Raw genomic sequence first — 22,921 nt, forward strand, 5'->3', positions numbered from 1 at the left:
GAAGTTTTAATAAACAGGTAAATTCACAAATATAGAACCTGTAAATAATGTGGATCAACTATATTTTAATAATTTTTTTTAAATTTACCAACATAGGCACTTTATTTGTGTGTGCATGTGTGTGTGTTGACATGTATATGGTGGTGGGTTGTGTGCATACGTATGGAAGCCAGTGGGTATCCTGCTCTCTCACCCTCTACTCAGGTGAGAGTCTCAGGACCCTTCACCCCTCTGTGACAGGGTACAAACCATCAGTAAGCCCAGCTGGGATGATCTTCTGCAGGGGGCTGCAGCTGAAGAAGGCAGACCACGGTCTTTTTAACTTTAACTAGGGATGTCCAAGTCCCGAGAGCCGGACAGTCACCGTGCGATTCTGGCGGGCCTGGAACTCGCTATGGAGACCAGGCTGGCCTCAGACTCCTAAGGCTCTGCCTGCCTCTGCCTTCTAAATACTGGAATTAAAGGCATGTGCCCCTCTCCCGGCCCAACATATGAATTTTAATAGCTATATAGAGTAACTCAATATATGAATGTACCATGATTTGTTTAATGTTAAAATTTTGAGACAGGTTCTGAGCGAGTTTCCCAGGCTGGTTTGAGCTCGTGAGCCTCTTGTCTTAGGCTCCCGAGCACCGGGACTACAGACTGCTCCTCTAGATCTGGGTATTTAATTATTTCTTAAAATTTAATTCTTAATTTTCTTCTTTCCTCCTCTTCTCTCTTCTTCTTCCTTCTTTCTCTCATGTGTTTGTTTGCTTTGTTTTTAAGACTGCATCTGGCTATGGAGCCTAGGCTGGTCTGAAACTCCCTCTGCCGCCCAGATTGGCCTTCAATCTGTGCTCCTCCCTCACCACGCAGACGCTCAAGTGTAATGAGCGGTGAACACCGTTCTTGTTTACCTGCTATCCTGGGCCAAGCTGTGTCAGCTACACACGTGTGGAGATCAGCTAGGCTCATAAGTCGGTGTCTGTGGACTGACCTTCTCCAGTAAAGATCTGGGCTGTCCAGCCTCAGGTGGCAGCCCTGGTGTACTTTACACACAGCTGAGTTTAGTCCATCACCTTCTGGTTAAAATGGGAGGGATAATTCAAAACTTGGGCTTGCTTATTCTTTGGCTCTGTTCTGTACAGTTCTTACCCCACTGCTGACCTGACTGTCTAATTGTTGCTGTAATAAACTGTAGCCTTTAGTCTAAGGGTTTGATCTGAGTCCATCTAGTGAATGAAAATGAGCATGATCTGGGGAAGCCCCGATATAAGCTGCTATATATTTTAACATACCTGTAGGAGTCTATGTACTCATTATATGTGTGTGTGTGTGTGTGTGTGTGTGTATGTGTGTGTGTGTATACTATTCCTTTACACTGTGAATATATGTCTCTGTGATTGGTTTAATAAAGAAGCTGACTGGCCAGTAGCTGAACAGGATAAGGGTAGGTGGGAGAGCCAAACAGAGAATGCTGGGAGGAAGAAGGGCAGACTCAGAAAAGTAGCAAGCAGATGCAGAGAGAAGCAAGATGGACATGCTGAACTGAGAAAAGGTACCAAGCCATGTAGCAAAGCATAGATTAAAAAAAAAATAGGTTGGGGTTGGGGATTTAGCTCAGTGGTAGAGTGCTTGCCTAGCAAGCGCAAGGCCCTGGGTTTGATCCTCAGCTCTAAAAACAAAAACAAACAAATAAAAAAATGGGTTAATTTAAATGTAAAAGTTAGCTAGTAACAAGCCTGAGCTATTGGCTGGTCACTTATGATTAATATTGAGCCTCTGTATGGCTACTTGGGAGTGGCTTGTGAGACAGAAACTTCTGCCTACATATGTGTGTGAGTGTGTGTGTGTGTGTGTACATATACAGCACACATACATACACACACAGATACACAGATACACACAAACACACTGTATTTTACAGTGGATTGAGGAGGTCTCAAGGACAACTGGCTATACTACTCTTGACTTGGGCACTGCATTCTATTTTTAGAAGCCAGTCCTGACCAGTTCTAAGCCTACTGTTGAACATCTTTTTAAACGCTTAGTGGCTATTTGGATTTCTTCCTCTGTGATTTGTCCATTTGTCTGGCTCCTTTCTTTACTAAGCCGTTCTTGAATGTGGACAACAGTGAGCCCATTCACAAAGACACAAAGGAAATCAAATGTTGATTTCTCTGTTGGTGCATGGAGCTTAGTGCTTTCTGTAGGGCTTGTGGTTTGCTTTGTCTAAATAATCCCTAAAATTGCTCACCCCTCAGGAATACCAGCTTTCTCCAGCTTGCACACTCCCTAGGCCATGCCTCTGTTTTAAAGTCATGTCAGACCCACCCTCTGTCTCTCTCAGGGCTTTTAGTTTCTAGGTAAAACTTTTCACTAAGTTTGGTTGACTTGTCTTTCCTTAGTTATATGCATCTTTCCTTGCTATGATTATTGCAAAATTGGGCTTGTAGAATGTTGCATTTGATTGCTATAACTGATTCCCAAATCCAGTAACTTCTACCCATAAGTCCACCTTACAGATGCCAGAATCATCTGCAGAAAGCTCTGTTTTTTTTTTTTTTTTTTTTTTGCCAGAGCTGAGGATTGAACCCAGGGCCTTGTGCTTGCAAGGCAAGCGCTCTACCACTGAGCTAAATCCCCAACCCCAAGCTCTGGTTTTTTGTTGCATCATACTCTTGCTCAAAATCTTCCAAGATTTTCTTTAGTTTTTCTTCCTTCCTTCCTTCCTTCTTTCCTTCCTTCCTTCCTTCCTTTCTTTTTTTTAAAGATTTATTTATTTATTATGTATAGGGCATGTATGACTGCAGGCCAGAAGAGGGCACCAGATCTCATTACAGATGGTTGTGAGCCACCATGTTGTTGCTGGGAATTGAACTCAGGACCTCTGGAAGAGCAGTTAGTGCTCTTGACCTCTGAGCCATCTCTCCAGCCCCTAGGTTTTCTTACTAGACATGAGAACCTTTGGGGCCACACTTGGGGATCCAGGTGTATTGACTCTGAGCAGTTGGTTTGTCCATGGAATCATTCCAGGATCAAGATGTGGAAATAGGGGCGGTGGTGGCACACACCTTTAATCTCAGCACTTGGGAGGCAGAGGCAGATGGATCTCTGTGAGTTCAAGGCCAGCCTGGTCTACAGATCGAGTTCCAGGACAACCAGGGCTACACAGAGAAACCGTGTCTCAAAAAACAAAAAAAAGAAGTGGGAATAGGATTAGTTGCTTCTCTGTGGTCAGCCCAGATGTACTGAGCCAGGAAGGAGATGGTTATAACCTTGGAGGTTGAAGGCCTGGCCAATGGCAAAGGCTAGTTTGGTCAGGTGGTTCGAAAGCACATGGGCTCTCTGCTGGTCAAGCTTGAGGAAGGCCAAGAAGAGCCATCTGGGATGACAGGGCTGTTCCTAAAGAACATTGTGCTGATGGCAGCGTGTTCTTGTAAGCTGCCTTGCTTCCTGCTCTGGTCTCCTAGTCTTCACTGTGAATTCCCATGATAGCCTGGGTTTTTCCCAGTTCTTTCAAGGAAATTTACCAGAGGGATAGGAGTAAACAGGCTGCAGATCTCCTAGGCTCAGGGCTGACGGCTCCTATGCGTGTTGCAATGGACTCCAGTGGGTTGCCTGTGGTGGAGGATTGCAGGGTTACTAGTGGACTGTTGTATCCTGTAGTTCCCAGCCTGGACTTTAATGGCTGATACATTCCTACTATTTAGTGTCCTTGGTATCCTGGGTCCCAGAAACGTGGCTGAAGAAAGGACGCAGGATGAGTCCTGAAGGAGAGGGAAATATCCCTTAACTGTTTTCGGGTCCATGCTGGGCCTGAAGACTCAGCTGACAAGGATGGATTAGCAAGACAAAAAAGCACACATGTTTTCTGTGACTCAGGAGTCTCCATAAGGAAGTAAAGACACAAGGAAATGGAAGAGCCTGAGGTCTTATGCTAGGTTGGACAAGGAGTGATGGGAAATGTGATAAGCAAGCTAGGATGGGGCGGATATTCCTGTGACATCTTCTACCGAAGTAGGGGGTCCCTGACACTCTATTCTATTATCTACTTCCAGGCTTTAATCTTCTGTTTGATGTGGTGTGTTGTTGTTTGTTTTTTAATTCTTCTTTGGGGGGCTTGCCACCCAGCTCCCAAATAAATCACACACAGAGGCTTATTATTAGTTATGAATGCTGGATTTAGCTTGGCTTAGTTCCTAGTCAGCTTTCCTTAACTTTAAATTATCCCGTCTACCTTTGCCTCTGGGCTTTTCCCATTCTCTAACTTCTGTAAGTCTTACTCTGACTCTCTGACTTGCTGTGTAGCTGGGTGGCTGGACCCTGGAGTCCTCCTCCTTCTCTGGCTCCTAGATCTTAGCTCTCTCCTCCCAGATTTCTCCTACTATATATTCTCTCTGCCTGCCAGCTCTGCCCATCCTTTCTCCTGCCTTGCTATTGGCCATTTAGCTCTTTATTAGACCATCAGGTGTTTTACACAGGCACAGTCGCACAGCCTCACAGAGTTAAACAAATGCAACATAAAGAAAAGTGACACACCTTAAAATATTCCACTATGGTAGAGGAGGTGGGGGCCAGGGTGAGAGACAGGCTCTAGGATTGTTCAGAGCTTGGGTTAGTACTAAGAATTTGGTCTCAACCAGGGACTGTGACTACTTTTCCAGTATGTATTCCCAGAAGGAATACCTGGATGATGTTAACGGAGAGATTAAGGTTGGGTCCTGCAGATGCATGTGTCATGAGTTGGGAAGCACACAGAAACTGTGTGGGGGCCATAAGAGACTCTCATGTCCTGGTTAAGGGCGCTTTTAGAGGACACTATGGCCTCCGCTGGAGGGTCCTCCCTCCCGGGCTCTAGTGCCAGCCTTGCCTGGCTGACTCTGGCTAATTCTCCTGCCTTGTGATTCTTCCCCAATGCCTCCATAGCCTGGATCTGGGCTCACTGAGTCCCCTCCCTACTCTTCCCTCATCCACTGTGGCATCCACGGGCCATTTCAGGATTCCATTCTGCCTGGGCCTGGGACTCCTCCTAGGATTCGTTCTCAGAATTAGCTGGAGCAACCTCAGATTCTTGACTTACCCTTCTATTTCCAGTCCTAGAAAGCCAGGTCTTAGAAAGTTAAGCCAGCATTTAAAAATGTGCACGGACCCTAAAGTGCGCCTCTCAGTTTCTTCTTTCAGGAATCACCTTGGCATCATGCACCCCACACAGGCACACAGCTCAGTACCGGCACACAGACCATGGCTAGCCCACCATCTCCTTCATGGGTTGCTCACCACATTCCTGTGTTCGGAATGGCCCTTCTCCTGCTCTTAACTTATTAGACCACTTTTGTGTGTGAGAAGGTATGATACTAAAATGAGTGTATGCTCTCTGTACGTGATTCAGATAGCTTGACTGTTGATATTTTGTTTGTGTTTTGACAAATAAAGCTTGCCTGAAGATCAGAGGGTGGAGCTAGCCACTAGTTAACCATAGAGGCTATGGTGGCACATGCCTTTAATCCCAGGACGTGGGAGGAGGAAGCAGGAAGATCAGGAGTTCAAGGCCACCCTGGGCTACACAAGATTGAACCAGCCTAAAAGAAGCTGAGCTGGAGGTGGTAGTTTAGACCTTTGATCCCAGCACTTGGGATCTTCTGCTTTGATTCCAGCACATGGGAGGCTCACGCCTTTAATCCCAGTACAATGGGGAGGTGGAGATAGGAATTTAAGGCCTGTGGAGACAGGGTCTCTGCCCCATTCAGTCTGAGGATTCTTAGAGACAGGATTCCCCCCACCTCCCATTCAGGCTGAGAATTCATTGAGGTAAGATATTTCTAGTGGCTGCTGCTCTGCTTCTCTGATCTTTCAGCTTTCACCCTCCATATGTGACTCTGGGTTTTTATTAAGACTAATTAGGATCTCTCTTCACTTGGTGAGTCATGGAAGGAAAAATTCAACCTTTTCCCTTCCTTTCCTATATGTCTAAAAATATGCGTGTGAAATCAATATTTAATAATGTCAGAAAGTCATTTATATTCCATTTTCTAGTTGATAGACCTTTCCTCTTTCTCCTCCTCCTCCTGCTTCTTCTTCTTCTCCTCCTCCTCTCCCTTCTTCCTCTCCTCCTCCTCCTCCTCCTCCTCCTCCTCCTCCTCCTCCTCCTTCTTCAGAACAACATATTCTTCACTCAATCTTGTGCAAAGTGCCCTCACTTTCCCTGGGCCTTCTCTTTTTCAAATATTTTAACGACAATTTTTTACTAAGAAATTTTTTATTCATTTTATATACCAAACACAGATCCCCTCTCTTCCCTCCTCCAGCTCCCTGACAATTTTTTTTATACAGGGTTTCTCTGTGTAGCTTTGGCTGTTGGCTGTCCTGGAACTCGATCTGTAGACCAGACTGGTTTCGAACTCAGAGATCCAACTGCCTCTGCCTCTGAGTGCTGTGATTAAAGGTGTGTGCCACCATGCCCTGCTGCAGCAAATGCTCTTAACCACAGAATCATCTTGCCAGGCACCACCAAACCCACTCTCTCCCACTCTCCTCTTCTTCCTATTTTGAGAGTGCTAGGGATCAGACCCTGGGCCTTATGAGTGCAGAACAAGCATTCTACCACTGAGCTATATCCATACCCCCTTAAGTAGTCTTTAAAATGGCATTTTTATAGCCATGTATATCCCATCACTTGAATTAAGAACTAAGTACACCTAATTGTGCTAATCAAAAAGGGATATTGAGCGATTTAGCAGTGTATGAAAAAGTCACTTGTTCCCTATACACCTCTGGCTTCTCGGCAATTGATTTCTCCAGGGTCACTTCCGTCCCACTTTGGTTTTGATGATGTATGTGTTTTATTTGTCAAATGTAAGTACGCATAGTTGAGTGACATAAAATTGCCACTTGGTGAAAAAAAAAAGGTCAGTTTTACACACGCGCAGGGGAAGACTTAATGCTGTGCTGGTGCCCTGTGCCCTGTGTGCCCCGCCCCTCCTCATAAATCGTTTCCACCACAGGGGCTGCTGCCTGCTCATCCCCGGGAACTCAGCCCCTCTCTGTCGGTGAGGCCTTTGTGCTGGGTCGCTGTCGCTCTGCATCTGTTTGCTGGCGCAGAGAAATGTCAGAGGCCTCCGCAGCGAGGCTGCTCTAGTGGCCCCAGTTTCTTGCTGTCCTCCAGGGAGACACACTTGGAACGCGCTTGAATTGCCGTTTTTTTTTAGTGGGGGGGGGCAGATTGTTACAGTAGAATATTGACTCTCTGATCTGATGCCAGGTTGGGCCCAGAGCCTGTGTATTTTTCTGAGAACTAATAATGAGAATTGATCAGTGTTGCTGGTGGGGGAGGAGGTGGCCGGAAGGAGGAAGAAGGTTCCCGGTCACTGTTTGGTGACTCACACCGCCTTCTGAAGCTGTTTGGCAATTTATCTTTATGATTATGATTTTTCCTTATTATTTTCTCCTCATCAGCACGGAAACAAATCCTAATGGATGTTATACGACTGAAATCAGGCACAAAGAAACATGCCACCCTTCTTCTAGGGAGCGTGCATGCCCCGCTGCCACCATATCCAAGTAGTTCAAGTCAGAGCCCACCATCCCCACAGGAATCACATCATTTTCTTTGTAATGTAATTTCATTATTAGAGTGGGAAGCCTGAAAAGAAAGATACACACCTGCCATCTTGATTAATTATAATTTCCCACCCACAAAACATTAAAAAAAAAAAACACCCATATGCATGCAGGTAGGGTGGGGCCAGGGAGACCATGGGCTGATGGTGATTTTCTTTTTAAACTGGAACTTTCTGTTTGGATAGGTAATCTTCCGTAGCAACTTGGCTTGCTTTATTTTTAATTTTTAAAAATGTGTATGGGAGTTTGCCTCACTGTATGTGTATGCACCGTGTGGGTGCCTAGTACCCACAGAGGCCAGAAGAGGGCTCAGGATCCCCAGGTGAGCCACCACCTGGTTGCTGAGGATTGAACTCAGGTCTTCCAAAAGAGCACCAATGCTCCTAACCACTGAGTCTTCTCTCCAGTCCCTAGTGCTGGGATTAAAAGTGTGCCCATAAATGGTATAGCTGGGTCTTGGGGGAGATGGATTTCTAAGGAAGCGCCATATTGATTTCCAAAGTGGCTGTACAAGCTTGCATTCTCACCAGCAGTGGAGGAGAGTTCCCCTTGCTCCATATCGTCTCCAGCATAAGCTGTCTTCAGTGTTTTTGATCTTAGCCATTCTGACAGGTGTAAGGTGGTATCTCAGAGTCGTTTTGATTTGCATTTCCTGGATAATTAGGGATGTTGAGCAATTCCTTAAATGTCTTTCAGCCCTTTGAGCTTCCTCTGTTGAGAATTCTCTGTTTAGTTCTATAGCCCATTTCTTTTTTCCCTTTCTTCCTTCCTTCCTTCCTTCCTTCCTTCCTTCCTTCCTTCCTTCCTTCCTTCCTTCCTTCCTTTCTCTCTCTCTCTCTCTCTCTCTTTCTTTCTTTCTTTAAGATTTATTTATTTGTTATGTATACAGCATGTATGCCTGAAGGCCAGAAGAGGGTGCCAGATCTCATTACAGATGGTTGTGAGCCACCATGTGGTTGCTGGGAATTGAACTCAGGACCTCTGGAAGAGCAGTCAGTGCTCTTAACTCTGAGCCATCTCTCCAGCCCCAAGCCCATTTCTTAATTGGACTGTTGGGCATTTTGATGTCTAATTTCTGGAGTTCTTTATATATTCTGGATATCAGCCCTCTGTCAGATGTGGGGTTGGTGAAGACCTTTTCCCATTCTGCAGGCTGTCGCTTTGTCTTGTTGACAAATGCTCAATCATACCACAAGGGCATTTGCTCAGCTATGTTCATATCAGCATTGTTTGTAATAGCCAGAACCTGGAAACAACCTAGATGCCCTTCAACTGAAGAATGGATAAAGAAAATGTGGCACATATACACAATGGAGTACTACTCAGCAGAGAAAAACAATGATATTATGAGGTTTGCAGGAAAATGGATGGATCTAGAAAATATCATCCTGAGTGAGGTAACCCAGACCCAGAAAGACAAACATGGTATGTACTCACTCATAGGAGGATACTACATGTAAAACAAAGATGACTAGACTGCTACTCACAACTCCAGGGAGGCTACCTAGAAAACAGGACCCTAAGAAAGACATAGGGATCGCCCAATGACAGAGAAATGGATGAGATCTACATGAACAACCTGGATGAGAGTGGGGGTAATGAAGGGCAAGGTTCGAGGGAAAGAGAGCTTAGGGGAGCAGGAGATCCCAGCTGGATCAAGAACAGAAAGGGAGAACAAGAAATAACAGACCATGATAAATGAAGACCACATGAGAATAGGAAGAAGCAAAGTGCTAGAGAGGTCCCCAGAAATCCACAATGATACCTCTACTGTAGGTAGACTACTGGCAATGGTCGAGAGAAAGCCTGATCTGACCTAGTCTGGTGATCAGATGGCCAAACACCCTAACAGTCGTGCTGGATCTCTCATCCAATAACTGATGGAAGTGGATGCAGAGATCCTCGGCCAGGCCCCAGGTGGAGCTCCAAGAGTCCAATTGTCGAGAAAGAGGAGGGATTGTAAGAGTGTGAATTGTTGAGACCAAGATTGGAAAAAGCACAGGGACAAATAACCAAACTAATGGAAACACATGAACTATGAACCAAAAGCTGTGGAGCCCCCAACTGGATCAGGCCCTCTGGATAAATGAGACAATTGAATAGCTTGAACTGTTTGGGAGGCCCCCAAGCAGTGAGACCGGGACCTGTCCTTAGTGCATAAGCTGGCTGTTTGGAACCTCAGGCCTATGCAGGGACACTTTGCTCAGCCTGGAAGGAGGGGACTGGACCTGCCTGGATTGAATCTACCAGGTTGAGCTGAATCCCTAGGGAAGTCTTTGCCCTGGAGGAGATGGGAAGGGGGGGCTAGGGGGAAGGTGGGGTTGGGGGCGGGAGGGGGGAGGACAGGGGAACCCATGGTTGATATGTAAAATTAAATTGAATTAAAAAAAAAAAAGCGTGGGTGGCCACCATGCCTGGCTAGCTTGGCTGTGTTTAAAACAGTGTTTCCCTACTCTGTTGTCTAGTACAAAAAGAGCTCCTAGTCTACCAGTCCTGAAGCCCATCAGCCTGAGAGGACTCTTTACAGGGATTCCTTCGGCTGAGGAGCACTCTCTCTCCTGTGAGGAGCACTCTCTCTCCTGTGAGCCAGCCAGAAAGAGTCCCCGGGCTTTTCTGTCTTTGCATTAAGTGAACAAGGGTAGTTTTTCTCCAGGTAAAAACTACTCTGATGATTAAGTGCTTTAGAGATGACATCTTTACAGCTCTGCATCCTCTAAGATGATTATAATATCATCGGAGATGCTTCTCAGAGGAACACATTGTCTTGAAGAACCCTTTTCTTTGGCTTTTGAGTGTGTCTGTATGCATATGGCTTATCAGAAGTTTCTCTTTTTCTTTCTTTTCTTCCTTTCTTGGTTTTTCCCTGTGACTCTGTATAGCCCAAGCTGGCCTTAGACAACCATTCTCCTGCCTTATACACCATATTGGTGGAATTATATATTGTATGCCACCATGTCTGGCCCATAAATTTCTGTTTACATTTTCCCTTGAATTCTATGTAGTCTTTCTCTCTCTGTGTATGTGTATAATGGTAATACTTAAGAATGCTTTTGAATAATTTCTTTGTGTAAAAATAGCTTTTTTTTTGGAGCTGAGGATCAAACCCAAGACCTTGCACTTGCTAGGCAAGCGCTCTACCACTGAGCTAAAGACCCAACCCCGGAAAATAACTTTTTTTTACCCCCATTTTTGTCTTTTTTTCTCCTATTTTTATTTGTTTCTTTGCTTGTTTGTTTGTTTCGAGACAGTTTTGTGTGTGTGTGTGTGTGTGTGTGTGTGTGTGTGTGTGTGTGTGTGTGTAGTCCTGGCTATCATGGAACTCACTCTGAAGACCAGGCTGGCCTTGAACTCAGATATCCACCTGCCTCTGCCTTCTGAGTGTTGGAATTAAAGGCGTATGCCACCACCCTTAGGCTTTGAGACAGGGTCTTATATAGTCTAGGCTGGCCTTGAACTTCTGACTCCCACCTTCACCTCCCAGCAGCTGTGATCACAGGTGTATGTATATGCCACCATGCAGAGCTAAAACCAAGCTATTTAATATTCAGAGCTGTTCTATGTGTGACTGCTATCGTCCCCACTTTATGAAGAAAGAACAAGCCAGGCCCACAGGAGTAGTAAGTGGTGGAGTCAGGACATGACCCCAGTCATCTGGCCACAGAACCCAGGCTCTAAATGACCTCTTCATAGGTTGTATTGTCCAGGATCAGGGAAAAGCCACATTCTGATGGCACTAATTATTTGGATCAGATTGAGGAGTATCAAAAACTTTAAAATTAAAAAAAAAAGTTTTGGACAATTATTTTGAGCTTAGTTATTGGCTCATCTGTTTCAAGTAGTGCTCAGTTCCTTGTACAGAAAGTATGATTGAAAGCTTCTGGAATTGTATTTATTTATTTATTTATTTATTTTGCCGAGACAGAGTCTCACCGATAAGCTGGACCTCAAAAAAAAAAAAAAAAAGTTAGATAGACCAAGCTGGCCTTGAACGAGAGCCTCTGCAGCCTGGTGTTTGGATCATAGCCATGCATCACCATGCCCACCTCTTGGACTGACTCCCTCCCTCCCTCCCTCCCTCCCTCCCTCCCTCCCTCCCTTTCTTCCCCTTTCTCCCTTTTATATTTTAATGAATTATTATTCTTATTATTTGTAATTTCCTGCTACTATAAGCAACATTGCTATCTATCTATCTATATATATATATATTTTAAAACTTTTAGGTTTCAATATAATCACATCATTTCTCCCTTCCCTTTCTCCCCTCCAACCCTTCCCGTGTACCACCCTCCCCCTCAGATCTCATTCAAATTCATGGCCTCTGTTTCTTTATCGTTGTTACATATATACACATACTTGTGTGTGTATATATATTTTTAACTGTAGAACTGTAACCTGCTCCGTCTGTACAATGTCACTTGTAGGCGTGCGTTGCAGGGCTGGCCCTCTGGGGTTGGAGAACCAGTTGGTATGCTCTTCTCTGGGGAAGAGTATTTCTCCAGATCTTAGTAGTCCTTAGTTATCTTCCTCTTTCTTGCGTGCATGTGTCTTAATTACTTTTTCTGTTGCTGTGAAGAGGCAGCATGACCAAGACGACTGATAAAAGAAAGCGTTTAATTGGCACTTGCTTACAGTCAGAGGGTGAGTCCATGACCATCACAGCAGGGAGCACGGTGACAGGCAAGCCATCATGGCACTGGAGCAGTAGTTGAGAGCTTACGTCTTTTCTGAAAGTTGGAGACACAGGAGGCTGGGGGGTGTGTGTGTGTGTGTGTGTGTGTGTGTGTGTGTGTGTGGTCTCACACTGGTCTGAGGATTGCTGATTGGTCTGGACTGCCTGACCTCTGAGCCTCATGGATCTATAAGTCTCTGCCATCCCAGAGCTGTGATTACAAGGTTCACCAATGTTTGGCCTTTTTTTTTTTTTAAACCAGGGCTCTGTGAATTGAACTCAGTCTTTACTTAGAGATAAATTCTCAGCCCTGCTAGAATTTCTTTCCTCTCTCTCTCCTTCCCTCCTTCATTCTCTCCTTCCTTCCTTCTTCCCTCCCTTCTTCCTTCCCTCCCTCCCTCCCTTCCTTCCTTCCTTTTGTGTTTGTGTTTTGAGACAGGGCCTCTCTGTGTAGACCTGACTGTCCCAGAACTCGCTCTGTAGACCAGGCTGTCCTCAGACTCACAGAGATCCTCCTGCCTTTGCCTCCTGGAGTACTGAGATTAAAGGTGTGTGTGTACCACCATGCCCTGCTAGAATTTCTTATAGTGCAGTATGCTTGGGATTTCTCATCATATTTATCTTAGTCACTTTTCCTGTTGCTACAATAAAATACTTCAACAAAAGTAACTTCAGGGAGAGGGGGTTTGTTCTGGTTCATAGTTGAAAAGTATTGTCCGTCACAGTGGGGCATTTACGGTGGCATTTACCATCACGTTGTGTCTGCAGTCAGAAAGCCACAGTGATGTGATGAATGCTAGTTCTCAGCTTCCTCTCCCGGGGGCTTGTCTCCTAGGTAACGCTTGATCCTAGATAAAGATGACCTTATTAACCAGCACCCCCTCCCCCAAAGAAAAAAAACTTGCCTGTACTTTCTCTCTTTCAGGAGAGACAGAGTCTCATATAGCCCAGGCTGGCATCAAGTTGCCATGTAGACAAGGATGACCCTGAACTGATTCTCTACCCCACCTTTCAAGTGCTAGGATTACAGGCATGAGCCACTATGCCCTACTTTAATCTTGTAAGTTAGCATGCAATGTACTTTGTCTCATCATGGCATTTTCATATATATATATGGAACTGGTTACTAACAGACATTTAGATTCCTTTCTAGTTATTTGTTGTTTTGTTCATTTATTTATTTATTTTTTTATTTTTATTTTTGTGGAGCTGAGGATCGAACCCAGGGCCTTGCGCTTGCTAGGCAAGCGCTCTACCACTGAGCTAAGTCCCCAACCTCTTGTTTATTTTTTTTAAGGCAGAGTCTTGCTATGCATTCCAGGCTGGCTTCAAATACCCAGGCCTCCTACCTCAGTCTCCCACATTTGAAGCACATCCTCAGGACCAGTTTTTTTTCCAGCCCTTTACTGATAGAGTATTTCAGTGAATAGTCTGTGCAGGTAAATCTGCCGGGTAAACTCCTAGAAGTATTTACTGAGCATAGGGCGCACACTTTCTCAGACTCATGGCGGGAGCATGAGCCTTTGGGAAGAGTTGTCTATGGAGCTGGGCCAGCCCCAGGACATAGACTGGTCATTTAGTTGATTGAATATTACAAATTGCCCTCCACAGGCGTACGTGTTGATATTTTCACCACACACTACATGAGACTGCCTGGCTTGCACAGCCTTTCCAACACTATGTGTTTCCAACATCTGGGGGTTTGGCTTTTTACTAGCAGAGAAACGGCACTTCAGTACAGTTTCGGTTTCCATTTCTCTTATTATAAGTGAGGTTAAATGTCTTTCCTATGTCTATGAAGCGTTCTCGTGTTCTCTCTTGAGAGCTGTTCCCATCTTGAGGTCATTTCATTATTGATAGTTTCTTCCTATTCCTATTTACATTCTCCTGGATATGGGAGGTTTCAGTGTATCTCTTCGTAGCCCAGGCTGGCCTTAAACATGTAATCCTCCTAACTCAGCCTCCTTAGTGCTGAGATGACACGGATCCCCCCACTCCACTTCTTTCTCCTCCACCTCCTCCTTCTGTCTTTTTCTTTTTTTTTAAAAGGCATAATTCTTTATTGATTCTTTGGAAATTTTACATCATGCACCCCAATCCTGATCACCTCTCAGTCCCTCCATATCTGTCCCCACCCTTGCAGTATACCCCCAAATTAATTAAAAACAAAACAAAAAAACCAAACAACCTCCACCTCACTCCTCCGTCTTTCCAACACCTCTTCATTCATCCTAGTGGCATTGGGAGCTGCAGTGGGTCACACAGTACACCCTTTTGTCCACTCAGCTCCACTCACAAAATGCTCATTGCAGAGTCATTGGTCTGTGTCTTTGGGTTTCTGTTGCTGTGATGAAATCTCATGACCAGAAAGCAAGTTGAGGAGGAAAGGGTTTATTTGGCTTACACTTCATCACTGATGGAAGTCAGGACAGGAACTCAAACAGGGCAGGAACCTGGAGGCAGAGCTGCTGCAGAGGCCGTGGAGGGGTGCTGCTTACTGTCTTGCTTCCCATGGCTTGCTCAGTACACCTTCTTATAGAACCCAGGACCAGCAACCCAGGCATGGCACCACTCACCATGGGCTGGGCCCTTCCCTGTTGATCACTAAATGAGAAAATGCCTTACAGCTGGATCTCATGGAGGCATCTCCTCAGCTGAGGCTCCTTCCTCTCTGATGACTCCAGCTTGTGTCAAGTTGACACACAAAACCACCCAGTACAGTCTGGTTCAAGGCCTCTGGTTTCTGGTACACCATCATCACATTGGGCCCTCATCAAAAGTCTTCTAGAATATCCTGCTGTTGCCTGGAGTCACGGAGATCCTGCAGTTATTCTGCAGGACCGGCCCCTTCATGCACTCTAGCACGTCACAGATGGGGCAGCTGTTAGGATGTAGGGCTGGGTAGTAGCTGAGCTGATGGGTCTAGGCCATTGGGACCACTCCCTCAGGGGAGGGACAGAACCAGCTCCCCCATGCCTGTGGTGAGGGGTGAGGCCATTTCTCCTAAGTGCTGGGGTCAGCTCCTCCATGGGGGCGACACAGTCCCAGCTCTCCTGCTGCAGTATCCAATGAGTGGCAGGGACAGCCAGTGAGAGATGGGGCTGGCTCAGCACGGCCCTCAGATTTTAACACGCTTGGTCCCTACAACCCCTTGTGGTAACACAAGCTAAGGACATCAGCCCAGCCCCTGGCTGCTGTTGGGCCATAGACCCTGACATGCCCATGTGGCTATGCAGGCCACTCGGATTGGCATGGCCCCCCATGGTACCCAGACCCTTATACATCAACATGGCCACAGGTATCAGCCTAGATCCCTAGTATCAGCATGGCCTTCGATGGTGTCAGGAGCCGTAGACATCCACTCAGACACTGCTGCGGTAGGGCCCCGGACCCAGACATGGCAGTCCAGGCCCGGATGTCATCATGTGTGTGTCGTCCCCGTGTCCCCCCCCCCCCCCCCCCCCGTGGCAGCACAGGCCACTCTGATCAGCATGGTTCCAGGGGCGGCACTGCACTTGTACACCAAAACAGGTGGCGGCCCACACCCTGGACATCCCCGTGGCCTTGGTGGCAACATGGGTCATGGACGTCAACATAGACTCCGCTGTCACAGACCCAGATATGGCTGCAGGCAGTAGCCCAGGCCCTGACGTCGCCCTGGTCCCGGGTGGCAAGCAGGCTGCCAATATCAGCCCTCGCTTCAGAACTGCCTCTTACCGCAGCACACGAACCATTCCGCTTCTCTTTCCGATTTCACCACCATGTACTTGCCCATCATATTGACACCCAACCACTCAGTGCCACAGGCACTGGGCGCACATGTGGATGCTTCAGGCAGGCTGGACCATGAGGACCCAGGCTGCCCCGTGGGTGTCTTTTGCCCGCCTGAGCACCATGGCATCAGGGAGCCTGTGGATGCTTCAGGCAGCCCGGGGCTTGAGGACCTTCTGTCTTCTTGAGACAGAATCTCACCTCAAATCCATTACCCTCCTTCCCCAGCCTCTCAAGTCCTGGGACGTACACTACCACATCCAACTCCTAACTGCCTCTTGATAGCTCATATAGCGTTTTATTTGGCGTGTAGAATTTGAAAAAATGTTTTTATGTAGTTGAATTCATCAGTGTTTTCTTGAATGACTATGGCTTTCAAGTCAGAGTGAGCAGGGCTCGGGTAGTTCAGACAGCTCCCAGGGGAGTCTCTCTCAAGCGGTGCAGGCTGGCCTCAAATTCACGGTGCAAGAGAGAATGACCTTGAATCCCTGACTCTGGCTCCCTAGTGCTGGGATTAGTCTGTGCCCTGTCCCTAGTGTGTGCCCTGTCCCTACTGTGTGCCCTGTCCCTACTGTGTGCCCTGTCCCTAGTGTGTGCCCTGTCCCTGCTGTGTGCCCTGTCCCTAGTGTGTGCCCTGTCCCTAGTGTGTGCCCTGTCCCTACTGTGTGCCCTGTCCCTAGTGTGTGCCCTGTCCCTAGTGTGTGCCCTGTCCCTACTGTGTGCCCTGTCCCTAGTGTGTGCCCTGTCCCTACTGTGTGTCCTGTCCCTAGTGTGTGCCCTGCCCCTACTGTGTGTCCTGTCCCTAGTGTGTGCCCTGTCCCTGCTGTGTGCCCTGTCCCTAGTGTGTGCCCTGTCCCTGCTGTGTGCCCTGTCCCTAGTGTGTGCCCTGTCCCTGCTGTGTGCCCTGTCCCTAGTGTGTGCCCTGTCCCTAGTGTGTGCCCTGTCCCTAGTGTGTGCCCTGTCCCTGCTGTGTGCCCTGTCCCTAGTGTGTGCCCTGTCCCTAGTGTGTGCCCTGTCCCTGCTGTGTGCCCTGTCCCTGCTGTGTGCCCTGTCCCTGCTGTGTGCCCTGTCCCTACTGTGTGCCCTGTCCCTAGTGTGTGCCCTGTCCCTGCTGTGTGCCCTGTCCCTAGTGTGTGCCCTGTCCCTAGTGTGTGTCCTGTCCCTAGTGTGTGCCCTGTCCCTAGTGTGTGCCCTGTCCCTAGTGTGTGCCCTGTCCCTTCTGTGTGCCCTGTCCCTAGTGTGTGCCCTGTCCCTACTGTGTGCCCTGTCCCTAGTGTGTGCCCTGTCCCTACTGTGTGCCCTGTCCCTACTGTGTGCCCTGTCCCTAGTGTGTGCCCTGTCCCTAGTGTGTGCCCTGTCCCTACTGTGTGTCCTGTCCCTAGTGTGTGCCCTGCCCCTACTGTGTGTCCTGTCCCTACTGTGTGTCCTGTTCCTACTGTGTGCCCTGTCCCTACTGTGTGCCCTGCCCCTACTGTGTGCCCTGTCCCTAGTGTGTGCCCTGTCCCTACTGTGTGTCCTGTCCCTAGTGTGTGTCCTGTTCCTACTGTGTGCCATGTCCCTACTGTGTGCCCTGTCCCTACTGTGTGCCCTGTCCCTAGTGTGTCCTGTCCCTACTGTGTGCCCTGTCCCTAGTGTGTGCCCTGTCCCTACTGTGTGTCCTGTCCCTAGTGTGTGCCCTGTCCCTAGTGTGTGCCCTGTCCCTACTGTGTGCCCTGTCCCTACTGTGTGCCCTGTCCCTAGTGTGTGCCCTGTCCCTACTGTGTGTCCTGTCCCTAGTGTGTGCCCTGTCCCTACTGTGTGCCCTGTCCCTACTGTGTGCCCTGTCCCTACTGTGTGCCCTGTCCCTATAGTGTGTGCCCTGTCCCTAGTGTGTGCCCTGTCCCTAGTGCGTGCTCTGTCTCTACTGTGTGTCCTGTCCCTACTGTGTGTCCTGTCCCTACTGTGTGTCCTGTCCCTAGTGTGTGTCCTGTCCCTACTGTGTGCCCTGTCCCTAGTGTGTGTCCTGTCCCTACTGTGTGCCCTGTCCCTACTGTGTGTCCTGTCCCTAGTGTGTGTCCTGTCCCTAGTGTGTGCCCTGTCCCTACTGTGTGCCCTGTCCCTAGTGTGTGCCCTGTCCCTACTGTGTGCCCTGTCCCTAGTGCGTGCTCTGTCTCTACTGTGTGCTCTGTCCCTAGTGTGTGCCATGTCCCTAGTGTGTGCCCTGTCCCTACTGTGTGCCCTGTCCCTAGTGTGTGCCCTGTCCCCTACTGTGTGCCCTGTCCCTAGTGTGTGCCCTGTCCCTACTGTGTGCCCTGTCCCTACTGTGTTTCCTGTCCCTACTGTGTGTCCTGTCCCTAGTGTGACCTGTCCCCTACTGTGTGTCCTGTCCCTACTGTGTCCTGTCCCTAGTGTGTGTCCTGTTCCTACTGTGTGCCCTGTCCCTAGTGTGTGTCCTGTTCCTACTGTGTGCCCTGTCCCTACTGTGTGTCCTGTCCCTAGTGTGTGTCCTGTCCCTAGTGTGTGCCCTGCCCCTACTGTGTGTCCTGTTCCTAGTGTGTGCCCTGTCCCTGCTGTGTGCCCTGTTCCTAGTGTGTGCCCTGTCCCTACTGTGTGTCCTGTCCCTAGTGTGTGTCCTGTCCCTACTGTGTGCCCTGTCCCTAGTGTGTGCCCTGTCCCTACTGTGTGCCCTGTCCCTAGTGCGTGCTCTGTCTCTACTGTGTGCTCTGTCCCTAGTGTGTGCCCTGTCCCTAGTGTGTGCCCTGTCCCTAGTGTGTGCCCTGTCCCTACTGTGTGTCCTGTCCCTACTGTGTGTCCTGTCCCTAGTGTGACCTGTCCCCTACTGTGTGCCCTGTCCCTACTGTGTGTCCTGTCCCTACTGTGTGTCCTGTCCCTAGTGTGACCTGTCCCCTACTGTGTGTCCTGTCCCTACTGTGTCCTGTCCCTAGTGTGTGTCCTGTTCCTACTGTGTGCCATGTCCCTACTGTGTGCCCTGTCCCTACTGTGTGCCCTGTTCCTACTGTGTGCCCTGTCCCTACTGTGTGTCCTGTCCCTAGTGTGTCCTGTTCCTACTGTGTGCCATGTCCCTACTGTGTGCCCTGTCCCTAGTGCGTGCTCTGTCTCTACTGTGTGCTCTGTCCCTAGTGTGTGCCCTGTCCCTAGTGTGTGCCCTGTCCCTACTGTGTGTCCTGTCCCTACTGTGTGCCCTGTCCCTACTGTGTGCCCTGCCCTTACTGTGTGCCCTGTCCTTATTGTGTGCCCTGTCCATCAATCCTTCCTTCAGAGGCTCATCTCGTCTCCTCTTTTCTTCCTCCTTCCTCGCTTCCCTCCACTTGCTTGGCACACTAATATGTGGTGTGATAAATGGAATCCATCTTAAAATAGTTTTTTTTATAACCATGTATTTAAATTAAAATTCATCCACTTAAATAACGAGCCTGATTAAGAATGAAGTTTCAGATCTCAAAACTTAAAAATCTTTGGAAAATTCAGAGTTTGTGGGAAAGAGAAAGAGAGGTTCTAAGATGGAGGTAGTATGTTGTCCTGGCTAGTTTTATGTCAACTCGATGCAAGGGGACCTCAATTGAGAAAATGCCCCCATGAGATCCAGGCGTAAGCATTTTCTTAATTAGTGATTGATGTTGAAGGGCCCAGCCCATTGTGGGTAGGGCCACCCCTGGGCTGGTGGCCCTGGGTCCTATAAGAAATCGGGCTGAGCAAGCCATAGAAACAAGCCAGTAAGCACCTCCCCTCCATGGCCTCTGCATCAGCTCCTGCCTCCAGGTTCCTGCCCTGCTTGAGTTCCTGTCCTGACTTCCTTCATGATGGACTAGGATGTGGAAGTGTTAAGCCAGGTAAACCCTTTCCTCCCCAACTTGCTCTTGGTCACGGTGCTTCATCACATCAATTGTAACTCAAACTAAGACTGGCTTGGGAAATTTCAGAGGGAAGTTTAGAGAGACTATCAGGGACATTTGTTATTTTGAATTAAGAGTCTGTGGTTCTGGTTAGCTGGGGCTGAAGAATCAGCTGTGATTAACCAGATACCAGAACTATTAAAGTGAAACCCTTGCTTTGCTAGCATACTTGATGCTAGCCAGCTAGAGTGGGGAAATTTGCAGTGATTAAGAGGAAACCAGCATCATTGAGTTGAAATCTGGAAAGTATTTCCTGAGAGTCAGCACACAGCTGTGTTCCAGAGGCAGTCAAGGTTGTCCTCCACACTGGCAGCCAAATTTGGTAGTGTAAGAGTCACCCAGGTGGTACTGGTTTTGAAGGCATGAAGGGGTCATGAGAAACAGCTGAGGCTTGGCACCGTGAGAGGCCAGGAGAGGCCATTGGTGAAAGTGCAGCCTCAGTGGCAGTTGAAGTTCCAGGACTGAAGGGGTCATTCAGAGAAGTTGAGGCTTGGCACCATGAGGAACGCCCAGGAAAGACTATAGGTAAAAGTGCCGCCCAGTTGCAGCAGAGAACCCCAGAGTTTTGGAGATGCTACAACCATGGAATGACCACCAAGAACAGCAGCAGCAGTGGAGTGAAGCCTACCCAGGCTTAGAAGACAAGCTCTGTCTTCTGCAGAGGGCAGAGCAAGAGAAGTCACCCACACCCCTTGGAGGAGTCCAGAAGATTGTGAGTGAGTCCCAGACATTGGACATTGAGTTATGGACTTTGGACTTTGGTTATGGACTTTGGACTTTGGTTATGACTGTGCCCTGGTTCTTCCTTCTTGAAGTAAGGACATACTTAACTTTTTTTTTTTTTTTAAATTTTTACAGGAGCCCACAATTGAGAGACTGAATTTTTAAAAGAGATTTTTAGTTTTTTTAAAAAAGATTTTAGGCTTTTTAAAAAAGAGACTTTTGAGTTTTTAAAGAGACTGAATTTTAATGTGTTTAAATTTGTAAAGACGGTGGGACTTTTAAAGTTTGTAAAATTTTTTTGTTTCTGTTTTTCGAGACAGGGTTTCTCTGTGTAGCCTTCTTTCCTGGAACTCACTTTGTAGACCAGGCTGGCCTCGAATTCACAGAGATCCGCCTGCCTCTGCCTCCCGAGTGCTGGGATTAAAGGCGTGCGCCACCACCGTCCGGCGTAAAATATTTTATCTTGTGATGTTGATGTTAATGTGTGGTCTTGGGGATAAACAGGGAAGGAAAGGCCATATGTTTATGTTGTTTATGTATCAAGTTGACAAGTTGGTCAATTGTCTTGGCTAGTTTTTTGTCCACTTGACACAAGCTGGAGTCATCTAAAAGGAGGAAACCTCAATTGAGAAAATGTCTCCATGAGATCTGGTTGTAAAGCATTTTATTTTTTAAATTTTTTTAAATTAGTGATTGCTGTGGGAGGGCCCAGCCTATTGTGTGTGGGGTTACCTCTTCTATAGTGACGGTCCTGGGCACCCCTCCATGGCCTCTGCATCCGCTCCTGCCTCCAGGTTCCTGCCCTGCTTGAGTTCCTGTCCTGACTTCTTTCAATGATGGACCACAGTGTGAAGGAATAAGCCAGGTAAACCCTCTCTTCCCCAACTTGCTTTTGGTCTTGGTGTTTCATCACAGCAATAGAAACCCTAAGATATATGCCCTACAGAGATGAAGATGAATATAGGGCTTTCTCTGCACTCCTGTCCAACAAACAGACAGACAGACATAAACACACACACACACACACACACACACACACACACACACACACACACACACACACTCTACACAATAACTTCCTGGATAGTAGGAGAAGAAACGTGTTTACATTCTAGAGCATTGTGCTGTTGTTTGTTTTAACTCTTTTGAGGGGCTGGCCCCTGGAGTCCTCCTTCTCTGGATACTTCTTTTTCCCTCACAGATTTCTCTTTTTATAAATTCTTTCTGCCTGCCAGCTCCACCTGTCCTTTCTCCCACCTTGCTATTGGCCGTTCAGCTCTTTATTAGACCATCAGGTGTTTTAGACAGGCACAGCAACACAGCTTCACAGAGCTAAACAAATGCACCATAAACAAAAGTAACACCTTAAAATAATACTCTGCGGCAGTATCATTGTCCAGCCCTGGCTTTTTGGCAGCATCCAGGGAGGAGAAGGAGCCATTGCTTCTGAACGTATAAAGTTCAGTCCATTTCAAACAGCCAGTAGAAGAGAAGAGGTGTCACTGGAGCGGCAGTCAGGTGATCTTCAGAAGACTCCATGGGGACCTGTACAGAGGTGACGATTGCGGGAGCAGGCCTATTCAACTTGCCCTCCTCCAAATGTGAGAGGCAACAGTCTCCACTCAGAAGAGGCGGGTGATGTGCTTAAAACGCAACACAATGCGTGTAAGGCAGCCATGGTAGCTCATGTCTGCAATCCACCAGACATTTGGAAATCACAGGCAGGAAGATCAGAAGTTCAAGTTGACACAGTGTGGGCTACATAAGCAAGACCCGGTCTCAAAACAAACAAGCAAACACACAGACATTAACCTAAACATTTCTGCTGTCCCAGACACATAGTGGATGAGTCAGAAGTTAATTGTTTATGTAAAGTGATATTTCCTTCTATATGATCAAATCTACAAGGTGTCTTCTTCCATTTAGGCTGCATATATCTTATCTATATCTCTATCTATATCTACCTATCTATCTATCTATCTATCTATCTATCTATCTATCTATCTATCTATGTATCTCTTTCTATCTAGATGGCCTATCAACAACATGTTTGTTTCTCATAGCTCTGGAGGCTGGGAAACCCCAAAATCAAGGCATGGGCAGGCTTGGTGGGACCTGCTTTCTGGTTCATAGGCGGATCTTCTCTCCTTGTTCTCAAATGAGGTAAAGAAGAATTCTGAGCCGGGCGGTGGTGGCACAGGCCTTTAATCCCAGCACTCGAGAGGCAGAGGCAGGCAAATCACTGAGTTCAAGGCCAGCCTGG

The 22,921-nt window shown here is 47.5% G+C and overlaps 1 non-coding gene across 1 annotated transcript; it reads right to left on the bottom strand.

Annotated features, from left to right (window-relative positions):
• Positions 1-2,556: 2,556 nt before the first annotated feature.
• Positions 2,557-2,631, bottom strand: Trnaa-ugc. The gene has a single exon. It is a non-coding gene; the product is annotated as a tRNA-Ala (tRNA).
• Between the last annotated feature and the right edge of the window lie 20,290 nt (positions 2,632-22,921).

Source organism: Onychomys torridus, chromosome 14 (assembly GCF_903995425.1).
Source record: "Onychomys torridus chromosome 14, mOncTor1.1, whole genome shotgun sequence".
Lineage (NCBI taxonomy): Eukaryota > Metazoa > Chordata > Mammalia > Rodentia > Cricetidae > Onychomys > Onychomys torridus.